The sequence below is a fragment of the Panthera onca genome, chromosome A1 (assembly GCF_046562875.1).
Source record: "Panthera onca isolate mPanOnc1 chromosome A1, mPanOnc1 haplotype 2, whole genome shotgun sequence".
Taxonomy (NCBI): Eukaryota; Metazoa; Chordata; class Mammalia; order Carnivora; family Felidae; genus Panthera; species Panthera onca.
This window is the reverse complement of record NC_138339.1, coordinates 61,453,869-61,467,337: the sequence shown is the minus strand read 5'-3', so window position 1 is coordinate 61,467,337 and position 13,469 is coordinate 61,453,869. Positions and strand designations below refer to the sequence as shown.

General features: G+C 40.3%; 1 long non-coding RNA gene and 1 pseudogene across 1 annotated transcript in view; one reads left to right on the top strand and one right to left on the bottom strand.

Moving 5' to 3' along the window:
* The window catches only part of LOC132680998 (uncharacterized), a 29,743-nt gene that overhangs the window by 6,536 nt on the left and 9,738 nt on the right, over positions 1 to 13,469 (top strand). The gene's annotated exons all lie outside the window — the stretch shown is intronic.
* LOC144615818 (ubiquitin-conjugating enzyme E2 variant 1-like) lies at positions 2,528 to 4,611 on the bottom strand (annotated as a pseudogene).

Sequence of the window (13,469 nt, the reverse complement as noted above, 5' to 3'; positions counted from 1 at the left end):
TGAAAGTTAAGTCTTCAGGCAATGCCACAGCTTTGTTTTTGTTTTTGTTTTTGTTTGTTTAAGAGATACACAATACACAGTAAAATTCACCTTTTTAGGGTGAGGCTCTACAGGTTTTGACAAGTACATGGAGTTGTACAACTATTAGTCCAATCAATATAGAGAGCAGTTTCATCACCCCAAAATCCCCTGGTATTTTTGCAGTCAGCCTCTCCCCACCACCTCCAGCTCTGACAATCACTAATCTGTTTTCTCTCCCTGTTTTTGCCTTTTCTAAATTGTCATATAAATGGAACCACACAGTACATCGGTTTTTGAGTCTGGCTTCTTTCACTTAGCATAATGAATTTGGGGTTCATCCATACATTCATTGTTTATTATTTTACTGCTAAGCAGCATTCTGTACTATATGTACGATAGTTCATCTGCTTATCAATGAAGGATTTATAAGTGTTTTCCGGTTTTTAGCATTTACAAATAAAGCCACTATCCACATTCTTATACTGATATCTATGTCAATATACATGTTAGTTAAAAATTGGGTAACTGCTCGGGAATGGGATTGCTGGAGCATGTGGTAATAGCACGTTTAACTTTATAAGAAAAGGCCAAACTGCTCTTCTAAGTGGCTATAGAAATTTTCATTTCCACAATCAGTGTTTGAGAGTATGAGTTGGCTCCTCCTCCTTGCCAGCAGTTGCTACTGTCATTTCTTTTTTACTTATTGCTTTATTGAAGTATACCTGATATCCGTAAACTTGCATGTTTCAAGAGTGTACAAACTAGATGGCATGCCTTGGGTTCAGAAACAGTTCATGTCTGGAGCGTCTGGGTGGCTCAGTCAGTTAAGTATCCGACTCTTGATTTTGGCTCAAGTCATGGTCTCATGGTTTGTGAGTTCAAGCCCACATTGGGCTTTGCAATGACAGCACAGAGCCTGCTTGGGGTTCTTTCTCTCCCTCTCTCTGCCCCCTGCCTACTCACAATCTCTCACCACCTTCTCTCTCTCTCAAAATAAATAAGTAAACATTTTTTAAGGAAGAAAACAGTTCACATCCAAATCAGGGGAATAAAGAATCCTTTTGAAAGAGGTGGCATTTGAACTGATTCCTAAAGCATCAATGAGGAGCACGGGGAGCCATGTTCTAGGCAAGGAAAAGAAAATGAGCAAATAAACGAAGGGAACATAGATAGGACTTGTAAGGGATCGGCCAAGTCATTCTTGTGCCTGAGGTTACAGTAAGCAAAATTATCCTATCACCGGATAATGGTATTTAGAAATTAACAGCTAGGTGTTAGATGTGCTTATTGGTAGTAGGATGTCATCTATCTGTAAGTGTGCATATGTATATGTGTGCATGTATTGTATGTACACACACACACGCACACACACACACACACATGAGTTCATATCTCCAATTCCAAACCTACATCATAGCTTTCATTCAGTCTTTCCCTTTTTTTAATTTTAATTGCTTTTTCTGACAGTGAGAAACTTGGCTCTCACTATCCATAATATATTTACTTATTGTCTTCAGTATACATAAAGTAGTTTCAGAGTGCTAATCCTTATCTGTGACAAAAACAAACTGCTAAAAAAGTATTTGTGTTCAATTTTTTCCCTTTGATCTTAGAGGATATTAGTATGTATAGGGTCAAAATGTTATTTTCCAAAGTTACTTAGGTTAGTTCTTTTCTGCTGCTACCCCAGTATGGTTATGTTGTTCAATACAGTTAGGTTTTCGTGTATATTCCATTTGGGGCTATAGCTCATCCTTGTTGATTATATTTTATTCATACTTTTAGCATGTGAAACAGTTGCATGGCTCTAAATGTGAGAAATATATGAAAAGGATTGCTCAGGGAGGAGTCCTTACCCTTTCTACCCTATTGCCATCCACTGCCTATGGATAACCAATCTCATTAGTTTTTGGTGATTCTTTCTGTGTTTCTTTTTGCCCAGTTGAGATGCAGAGACCATTAGGGTGAAGTATGAGAGGAACTCACTTTGGGCACAAAATTAAGGGGGGAGGAAACTGCAGTCAAAAAAGTAATATTTTAGTGCAGTATTTTTAAAATAAAAATTAATGCAAAAAAATCTGTGATGACAAAATATCAATTTTTTGAATAAATATGACCATAGAGCTGAGCCATATTGGAATCTGAGGCAAAAGGAAAAATGTGTGCCTTTATGTATATGTTTTTAAGAGGTTGCTAATGGCTAATTTTCCCTAAGAAAATTCATTAAGGCAGATGAAAAAATACTGAAAAATTTAAAAGTAGGTAGATTAATACAACATTATTTTATTTTATTTATTTTTATAACACAACTTATATACTTCAAATGGATAAAAAAATTAGTATCTTTTACAGTATCTTAAGATAAATTACCTTTGAATAGGAACCTCCTTTTCACTACTTTGAGGTTTACAAGACAAATCTAGAAAATTTGCTACTGTGGAAAATGAAGACTGCTTAAATTGAATGGGCGGGTCAAGGTGGGATGGCCTGTGGTTTTTCTTTTTGATTAATTGCTATAACACTGTCCTTCAGGCAGCTGAGGGAATTTCATGGGTTTTTTTAGACATCATGAGGCGTCAAAGCTCTTGTAGGACAACTCTGATGCTATATGAATTCTGCCATTTTGCTAGCACTGGTAGGGCTCTTGGGTCCACCATTGCATTAGAACTATTAACTCCATTCATATTAATTTTTGTTACAAATATTGTAAAGGGGGGTGCTTCTGGGTATTTAGGTCCCCATTTTAAGGCTGTAAATTCAGTTTTCATAAACTGTTCCAGTCCATGGTGGCTGCCATCTTGTGTCACTGACTCTCCTCACATTATTTTTAATTTAAATATTTTATTTATACCAAAACAGACTTTACTATAGTTTTACTTCAGCTTAAGTTAATTAAAAATTATTTAAGGTTGCCACTTGGTCAAAAGAAATGATCAAGGGACCTCTGGCTGGCCCAGTCCATAGAGTATGTGACTCCTGATCTTGGAGTTGTGAGTTTAAGCTCTGTATTAAAATAATAATAAAATAAAATAAAATAAAATAAAATAAATGATCAAACATGGCAATTCTCTCATGTGAAAATAATATAAGCAAAGAAGTGGATTTTGAAAATATTTATGAGTTTGCTTCCATTAGAGCGAACGGTGTATATGTTTCCTTTTGCCTAAGCTCCACTATGGCTCACAGGGCCTGGTTGAGCAAATAGATGCATAGTTTCTTATTTTCCCCTCTCCTCATTACACAAAAGGTAGCCTACTATGGGCACTCTTTACATGTTGCTTTTTTTCATCCTAAGAGTTGCTCTGTGTCAGTTCATAGAAGATTCAGAGATTCTGGGGGGAGTGACCTATCAAAGGTCAACCAGAGGGTACAATGTTTAGCCCAGGAATTGGGCCACATCAGGGGCTGTTTGTGAAGAAGTCATGAAAGCATTCCACGAGCCCCAAGCCAGCATTTGCAGCACCTGCTGCAGGAGGACAGTGATGCCAGATTAAACCACCACCATCAAAGCAGACCTTGCTTTTTTCTCCCCGTCCCTCCTTTCCGTCCTGACTCTGGGGCATCCAGAAACAGCAGGAAGCTTAGGAGTGACCATGGTGAAGAAATAGGAAAAAAAAAAAGAAGACCACCTTTTTCCTTTACTCCTACAGGTTTCGAGCCTACATGGGTCTCAGAAAATTTCATCTGCACCAGGAATTGAAGCTCTGACTTAAATCCACTGGATTTTTGGCACCTGAAAATGAGACTATTCTAGTACAGTAAAACCTTGGTTTGCGAGCATAATTCATTCCAGAAACATGCTTGGAATCTAAGGCACTTGTATATCAAAGCGAATTTCCCCATAAGAAATAATGGAAACTCAGATGATTCGTTCCACAACCCAAAAATATTCATATAAAAATGATTACAGTATTGTAACATAATACAAAATAATAAAGAAAATACAAAAGATAAAGAAAAATAAACAAGTTAACCTGCACTTACCTTTGAAAACCTTCGTGGCTGGTGTAAGAGGAGGGTTATTGTGTAGGATGACTTTCACTGCCACTAACAGAATCACTGCTGTTTATTGGCTCAATGGAATCTTTTCCTGCATGGCGGCTATTGTATATAGGTAATAAGGATTAGGTCACTAAAGTTTAGGAGCCACAAGAATTCAATATGGATAATGAGGGTAGAAAACATTGCAGATCAGCTCTCACAGATGCTGACTACAGTACAGTATTAACAAATTCTTTGTCATCTATGTATTTAATGTAACTGGCAATAAGGCAGCAGAGGAAAGGGTCTATATCTGCAGGCAGCCTGACCTAGAATGGAGCAAAGCATTCCTAAGCTTACTCTTGTATGGAAAAGCAAAGGACTGTCCATGTGCTTTGAAGTGACAAAAAATACACTAAGTGCCAATTGTGGGCACCTTCCAATGTTCTGAAAAATCACTGATTTCTGCCAAACACCATGGCCTGAGACTGAGCATCTGGGCATGGGAGACGATCACGCACAATCCCGCAGCGAGAGAGTGAGAGAGAGAGAGAGAGAACCATTGGCTCAGTTGTCATCATGTGATGTCTGGCATCACGTACTACTCATATTGCAAGACATCACTCATTTATCAAGTTAAAATTTATTAGAATGTTTGCTCATCTTGCAGAACACTTGCAGAACAAGTTACTCACAATCCAGGTTTTACTGTACCCGATAGTGACAGAAAATCTAAGTGGTCTGCTCAGCACACTACACAGATGGAAAAGGGGAATTGACCAAGTAGGTTTAAAGAGTAGTGGTGAGAAAGAATAAAGCTGTTTCCTGCTTCTCTCCTACCAAGTCCTGCCGGCTAAATATGCAACATTCACAAAAGAAGCCAACTCAAGCCAGCCAGGGAAAAAAGAGATAAAGCAGCCTTCAGGTGGGATTTGATATACAGTGGCATAAGGTGCCATCAAGGTCACTGTGACTTAAATTTGCTCTACCCTCGGCAGCTACGTACGTGATTTGAATTCCCTCATAAGACCAACACAGACAAACTTTCTATTAATTATGGGGCTGGGGGTTGAGAGAGTAGAGACATCCTTCTTTGAACTGTCAAGGAAAAGTCTGGGGATTCTCTCTGATTTAATTCTTAGGTCACACGTTCCCCTTACCCCCATCTATGGCCTGAGAAATGCTATGCAATGATTGGCTCAGGCCCAGGCTCCCTGTTCATGTCATCCAGTCCCTGTGGGAGTGGAAGGAGGATTACAGCGAAAGGTTGAGGCCACTCAGAACACATCTAGGAATTGAGGAAAGGCTCAGTCCTATCCAAGGCCCATGGCTAGAAAATTCAGGATCCTCTAGGTCATCGAGTGGATATTGAAGAGGCAACTTCAGGATATGTTTTGTCTGTTGTTGGTTGAATCTATTAACCTACTATAAATGATAATAATAACAATCAGTTTTTGAGTACTTTCTATGTGCCAATCGCTGTATTAAATACTTCCTGAACATCACCTCATTTAATCCTCATTACAACTCTGTGGGGCTGGAACTATTTTAATCTCTGTATTAGTTTGCAAAGGTTGCTATAAAGAAGTATAATGAAGACTGGGTGGCTTCAAAGAAAGGAAAGTTCCTGTCTCGTGGTTCTGGAGGCAGGAAGTCTGAGATTGACACCTTGGCAGGGATGGTACCTCAGCTTTTAGAAACATCATCTTGATCTCTGCCTTCATCTTCATGTGTCATCCTGTGTATGTGTGTGCATGTGTCCAAACATCCCTTTTTTTAAAGAGTTTATTTATTTTTGAGAGAGAGAGTGTGTGTGTGCTCAAGCAGGAAAGGGGCAGAGAGTGACAGGGAGACAGAGAATCCCAAGCAGATTCTGCCGTCAGCACAGAGCCAGACACAGGGCTCCAATACACGAACTGCGAGATCATGACCTGAGCGATAATCAAAAGTCCAGTGCTCAACCAACTGAGACACCCAGGCGCCCTCCAAATATCCCTTTTTAATAAGGACTTCCATTGTGTTGGATTAGGGATCCACCCTGCTCCAATATGACCTCATTTTAACTTAACTAATTATATCAGCAACAACCCTATTCCCAAATAAGGTCACATTCTGAAGAACTGGGAGCTAAGACTTCAACATATGAAGACACAATCCCACCCATTTTGCAGATGTGAAAATGGGATTAAACAGGTTAACTATCTTTCCCAAACCCACAGCTAATAAAAGAGAGAGACAGACCTCTGCTTGCCTCCTAAGGCTATTGGGCTGCAGATAATCATTACCCAATAGACTATGCTTTCTACAAAAGAAGCAAAACCATTTAACTCAGGACTTCTTTCTTATGTTAACCTATTAGAAATAAAAATAATTTTATATCAATGCATTTTGATATCTTCCCCATCATCCTCCTGTATTTTCAGTCTACCCACCCAAAGCAGATTTTGAAAAACTTTTCTTTGAACTAAGAAATGTACTACCCACTATTTCACTATTAACTATTTCAGATATCGGCATTATTTGAAGAGATTTAATAAAGAGATTTTTTGGACTGTATTTAATTGAAAAAGACACCATGCCAAGACTATGCAATATAAAATTGGAGGCTAGATCAAGGGATGAGCCTGAACTTCCATCTTCCTCTCTACTCTTCTATTATGACATATTTTAGATCTATTTTTTCATCATGTCCTTGCTTGAGACTTCCAGCTGTAGAGAGGGAAGGCAGAGTTCAATAAGAGAAGATGTAAGGACCACCATCGGTGAAGATGACAATCCAGTGGCCAAGATGTACTATGTGTGGATTTCAAGATTTCCCCAAACAGCCTCTTTCAAGATGGAGAAATTTTGCTGCAGTGAGGTTTAAGCTAGTTAGAAGAAGGAATGGACATTCCTTCCATTGACTTCCAATAATAAACTTCAGTATGTTTTACTGTATCTACAGAACTATCTTTTCTCACAGTGAATTTTTAAGGGTAAGGAACTAATGTCACTTTTGCATGCTCCCTAATCCATAGACTGGAAGGAAGGGAGGAGGAGAGGGAGGAAAAGCCAGGAAAAATATTAATGCCTCTACATTAGGATTATACTAAGGCAGCTCATGCTATTTGAATTCTTCATCTGTTTTCTAGGTCTGATAATTTTTTCTTGTTTTGTTTTTTTTTGTTTTTTTTTGTTTTTGCCTACCATATGACAATAACAAGAAGGGTCAATGATACCATCCATAGGCTAACCCCTCTTTAAGAATATTGCCTCTGGGTGTCTGGGTGGCTCAGTCAGTTAAGTGTCCGACTCTTGATTTTGGCTTGGGTCATGATCTCACCAACTGTGAGATCTTCATGTCAGGCTCCGGTCAACACAGAGCCTGCTTGGGATTCTCTCTCTTTCTCTCTCTCTGACTCTCCCCTGCTCTGTCTCTCAAAAAAAAAAAAAAAAAAAAAAAAAAAAGAATATTGCCTCTTTAAGAATTACTATAAAAATTACTATAAAAATAGTAATAGTAATAGTAATTCTTAAAGAGGGTGGTGTAAGTAGAATTCATGAGCAGGAAGAATGATAGCATACTTAGAAATTTATCTTTACACTTTTTATTAGAAATTATTCAGTAGGTAATAAGGATTAGTCACTAAAGTTTAGGAACCACAAGAAATCAATACAGATAATGAGGGTAGAAAATATTGCAGATCAGCTTTTACATCCCTACTTCAACCTCCTAATAGTAGAGGATGATCTTGGGAGCAGACACTGAGACAAGGATTCATGTAAAGTGAATTAGGAAGTTCTCCCAGGATAAGCTGGCAGTGATGTGGGGAAGTGGGTTGGGAAGGGAATGAAGCCACGCCAGGGTGTGATATCTAGTGAAGTGCCATGGTGGGTAACTTTGGTCAGTTCCACAAGAGAGCTCTTGACAGTGTAGACAAGACTTACAATGTCCTGACAGGGAACAAGGGAGCTAGAATATTTATATCTCTGTCCCCTTCAGTGATGGGTTATGGGCTGGTGTGTGTGCATTGGGGTTGGGGGAGAGGAGTGGGAATTGTAAATTCCCAAGCACTTTTGGCTCTCTGTGCCCAAGGCACAGTGGTACCAGTAGCTTGAGGGCACCCCTTGGACAAAAAGATTCAGGTGCTGGCTGTTGGAAAGGCATATGGGAGCTGGGGTGCTCCAAAATTATAAAGGAAACTGAGGATATGGGGAGAATACGAATAACTTGCACTATTCTTAATAGTGCAAATTTAAATTCTTAATTTAATGCTTCACATTAAATCTAAACCAGTGATTCTTCAGGAGAGTGGATCACTACATCTTCTAGCCAAAGAGATGTATAAGAAGATAGTGGAACGAGTTTCAGCTCCTGCTTCTGTAGTTGGTCCTGAGGCTATAGTTGATAGTTATCATCTCCTTCTTGTGCTACCTACATGCTCTAAATTCCCCCTCACCTCAGCTAGCACTCTTGTTAGTCAGAATTGCTTGCCTGTGGGGCGTTCTAGACCTTCATGCCAAGTGGCTTGAGCTTCTGTTTACTGTGAGCTTATCAGGCTCACGGTTGCTGAATTGTCCATTCACAGTTAAAACCAGGCATGACAGCCTCAAGAGATGCCCAAAGGATTCCTTGAGTTACAGACATGTTTCTCCCTTTCCCTGTTAGGTCAAAGTAACTCTACATCCCTGTAGAAGGAAAAAGGCCAATTACTCCCAACTATAATATAACTTTTTTCTTTGTCTGCTGATCTTCTGTCATGAGAAAGCCAAAGTGGCCAAGTAGTAGCCAGAGTTTTAAATTCAGTAGAACAGTTATTGTCCCCTGATGGACAATAAATAAAAGGTCTCTCCACATACCCTACCCTCTCATCACAGGCCACGACCTCTAGATGCACCTAACCTAAAGTTGCAGAGATGAGAAGTACAGAGTCCCTCAGAAGGTCACTGAAAATGATGGACAAAGGGCCACTCTTAACTACTTTTCCTTGGCTCATGGACCTATGTATTCTATCTAATGGGAAAGCGACTCCATATAATGGCAATTTGTATATATCACATCTGAAGGTCAGTACCCCAGCCCTACAGAGTCATCTTCACACTTAGCTGCATCTTGTAAAGGCCATTCCAATGTTCTGTTAGTCTAGAACTTTGGGTGATGTGATATATTCTGATATATAGATCCTATAGTTACATGTCTATCAATACTCCTCCAGTACCACAAAGAATACCTCTCGGTCCAAGCTGATATTGTATGGGATCTTGTGTCAGTAAGTCAAAGTCTTACTGATTTTGGCAGGATGAGTCAGTGTTCTTTCCAGAGTAGAAGGGGTCTAATATTACCAAATCACCACCAGGTAGCTGGTTGGATGGATCTTTGAGAATGAGAATAGGTTATCATTAGTATAATCAGGTGGTAACTTCTATTGCATTGCTCTTTCAGATACAATTTCATTTCTGGAGTGAATGAACACACCTCCAGGAACTTCTATTAAGTTATTGGCTTGGAGAATGCTCCCCCATCCCCCACTTATACCTGTTAATTAAGATCATCAGACATAGTCTCATAGTAGTAGTCTTCAACGACCTCTCCCAGGGCTATATCAACCCTCAGGCTTTCTGTCATGATCTAGTCTGGAAACACCTTGATTGCCTTTCTGTAGGACATTAAGCTGATGCATACACTGATTATATCATGCTGCTTGGAGCTGGTGCACAGGAAGTAGCAACTATCCTAGTTATCTTGGTAAGACACTTGCATACTAGAGCATAGGAAACAAATTCCACAAAATTTCAGGGGTCTACCAACTTGGTGAGATTCGAGGAGTCCAGTGCTCTGGGACATCTCAAGGCATCCCTTCCAGCATGAAGGACAGGTTTCTGTATCTGTCCCCTTTATCACCAAGAAAGAAGCACAATGCTGAGTGAGCCTCTTTGGATTTGTCAGGCAGCATATATCTCATTTGGCCATGCTGTTCTACCATATTTACTGAGTGACCTGAAAGCTCCCACGTTTCAGTAGGGCCCAGAACAAGTGAAAACTCTACAGGAAGTCCAGGCTGTGATGCTGCTCCACCGTTTGGGCAACATGACCCAGAAGATCCAATGGTGCTCAAAGTGTCTGCGGAACGTAGGGATGCTATGTGGAGACTTTGGCAAGCCCCCATAGATGACTCATCCTCAGATACTTAGGATTTATGGGCAAAGTTATGTCATTCTCTACAGATAACTATTTTTCTGAGAATGGCTTGCTCTGGGCACTAGTGGCAACCAAACATTTGACTATGGGTCACCAAGTTACCGTGTGACCCATCATAAGCCAAGTGTTGTCTCACTCATCCAATCATAAAGTTAGACATGCACAGCACACTTCATTTTCAGGTGGAAGTGGTATATATGAGATCAGGCCCAGATAAATCCAGAGGACCCATGTAAATGTCATGAGCAAGAGCCCCAGGTGCCTATGCTCACTCTGCTCACTCCATTGCTCCTTTTCTCAGTCTGCATTATGGCAGACAACATTTCCAAAGAAGACCACAATAATATGTCTTGTTGCACATACTCTTCTAGAACCTTGACACCACTCCTTCACGAAGTGGAGTCTATGTACCCTCCCCTTGAACATATGCCTTAACCAATAGAATTAAGGCAGAAGTGATGTTATGTAACTCCCACCACTCTTGGGATACTCACTCTTGGAACCTAGCCATCATACTATGAGCAAGCCCAGGCAACCTGTGGAGGCGCCTACATGGAGAGGTACAGAGGCCTAGCCCACAGTACTGACTACACCTTAGCCAACAACCAGCACCAACTGGCTAACTGTGTGAATGAACCAAATTGAAAGTCCATCCTGCAGACCCAGTTTTTTTTATATAAATTTTTTTTGATGTTTACTTATTTCTGAGAGATAGAGAGATAGAATGAGAGAGAGAGCAAGCAGGGGAGAGGGAGACACAGAATCTGAAGTAGGATCCAGGCCCTGAGCTGTCAGCACAGAGCCCGACACAGGGCTTGAACCTGCAAACCGTGAGATCATGACCAGAGCTGAAGTTGGAATTTAACCAACTGAACCACCCAGGCGCTCCCCAGTTAGGTTTGAAAAACTGACTATTCAGTTTTCAGAGATGAGCCAGCTGTTCTGAAGGTTGATTCATGAACAAAATAAGTTATTGTTGTCATTTTAAGCCACAAAGTTTTGGAGTAGTTAACTACATCACAATAAATAACTGATACATACATAACACCCATGTATGGCCCTGAAGGATCATGAAGAAGAGACATCCTCTTATTAGGCAGAACTCTAAGCAGTGCACCTGATCATTCATCCTGCCTAGAAAAACAGATGGCCAGGGAGACAGATCTCCAATGATTCATGGGTAATTGTCTGACTAATTGTTTGACTGGATGGTCAGGAACTGGAAAGGAACATTAGAAAAATCAGTGCCAAGGAGATTTGGGGAACAGGTATATGGACAGACCTTTCCAAATGAGCACAGGATATGAAGATATTTGTATTTTATGTGAATACTTACCAAAGAACAACCTCAGCAGAGAAGAATCTCAGTCATCATATGGGCAAGATGTCCTGTTCTAACATCAGTCAGCCTTCTTCTCCCATGACCCCGTCCCTGCTCAAAAAGCTTAAGGACAAAAAAAATGAGGGGTGCTGGGTGGCTCATTCAGTTGAGTGTCCAACTCTTGATTTTGGCTCAAGTCATGATCTCATGGTTCGTGGCATCCAGTCCCACATCAGTGTGGAGCCTGCTTGGGATTCTCTCCTCTCTCTCTCTCTCTCTCTCTCTCTCTCTCTCTCTCTCTCTTCCCCTCTCCTTGCAGCTTTCTCTCAAAATAAATAAATAAGCTTGTTTATTTTTTTTTGAATTTTTTTCTTTGTAATGTTTATTTATTTTTGACAGAGAGAGAGAGAGAGACAGAGCATGAGCAGGGGAGGGGGAGAGAGAGAGAGGGAGACACAGAATCTGAAGCAGACTCCAGGCTCTGAGCTGTCAGCACAGAGCCCGACATGGGGCTCGAACTCACAGACTGTGAGATCATGACCTGAGCCAAAATCAGACGCTCAACTGATTGAGCCACCCAGGCTCCCCTAAATAAGCTTTTTAAAAAAAAAAAAAAAAAAAAAAAAAAAAAAAGCCTGAAGTGGCAGAAATGGAGGTTATACATGGTCATGGAAACATAGACTTTTACAGCCCTACCTGCTAATACAATAGCAAAGATCAACAATTCACAATTCCAGTGTGGCCCCATTCCCCAGAGGGATCAGCCAGTCATATGATGTTAGATTGTTTTCATTGAATCACTTCCATATTGAAGGGACAGCACATTGTTTGCACTGGAATACACACTTTACTTTGTATATAGACTTGTCTGTCCTGTCCACAATGCTGCCAAAACCAACATCCAAGGACTCAACAGACTTTTGCACTATCATGGTGTTCCATAAGGCATTCTTCTGACCAAAGAACTTCCTATCAAATGAAGCGAGGCAGTGGATCAATGCTCATGGAACTCTCTGGTTCCATGTTTGTCATCATCTGGCCTCATTGAATGGTGGGACAGCCTTGTGAAGATTCAGTTTCATTCTCAGCTAAATGGTAACATCTTGTTGGGCTAGAATAATGCTCGGGAGTTTTTGTACTGACCAGGGTGAGTGATCTTGACCTATTAGAGGGAATTTGGATCACTAGTACACAATGTGAGTAAGGAGGACTATGTATGGAATACAGTCATTTCCCTGTGATGCATCTTAGTTCTGTGTCCTACTGATAAAACTAAATGAAAAACGACTACAACTCCATAACTCAGTATTTAAATCACAAGGTATTAAAGGTGGAGTATGACTCAGCTAGAAGAAGTAATCCTTTGTAAAAAAAAATTATATATATATAGATAGATAGATAGATAGATAGATGATAGATAGATAGATAGATAGATAGATAGATATGCCTTTATATCCTGTTTTTGAGAGAGGATTGGCGTGCTTTTTATTGTGGGAGGGACACTTTGCAACATGTTAGCCAGAAGCATGATTTTGCTGTTGTCTTTATTTGGAAGATAAATATGGTTACTAGAGATAGAAGAGTGTTGTAGGTGCCAACCTGGCTAAACTGGAACTATGTTACCTGTAATTTCCTTCCCTTAAGTCTTAGGTTAAGGTTGGCCACAAAAACAAAAACAAAAACAAAAACAAAAACAAAAACAAAAACATGCATGAAATTTGGAAGATGAGAGTGAAATCGCGGGCATTAGGGCCTAAAGATCAATATAGCAGGGCTCCGGGTGCTGCTTCAATGCTCTTACCTTGTCCCCCATCTGCTGGCCCCCATCTGCTCTTACCTCGTCCTCCTCTGCATTTTCTCCTTCAGTTCCTCTGTGTCCTGGGCCAGGTACATAGCAAAGGGCACCAGCTTCTTCTGCAGGTTATGTTTGGCATTAAGGTTGGAGGCTCTAAGAAACGGATGAGGGTT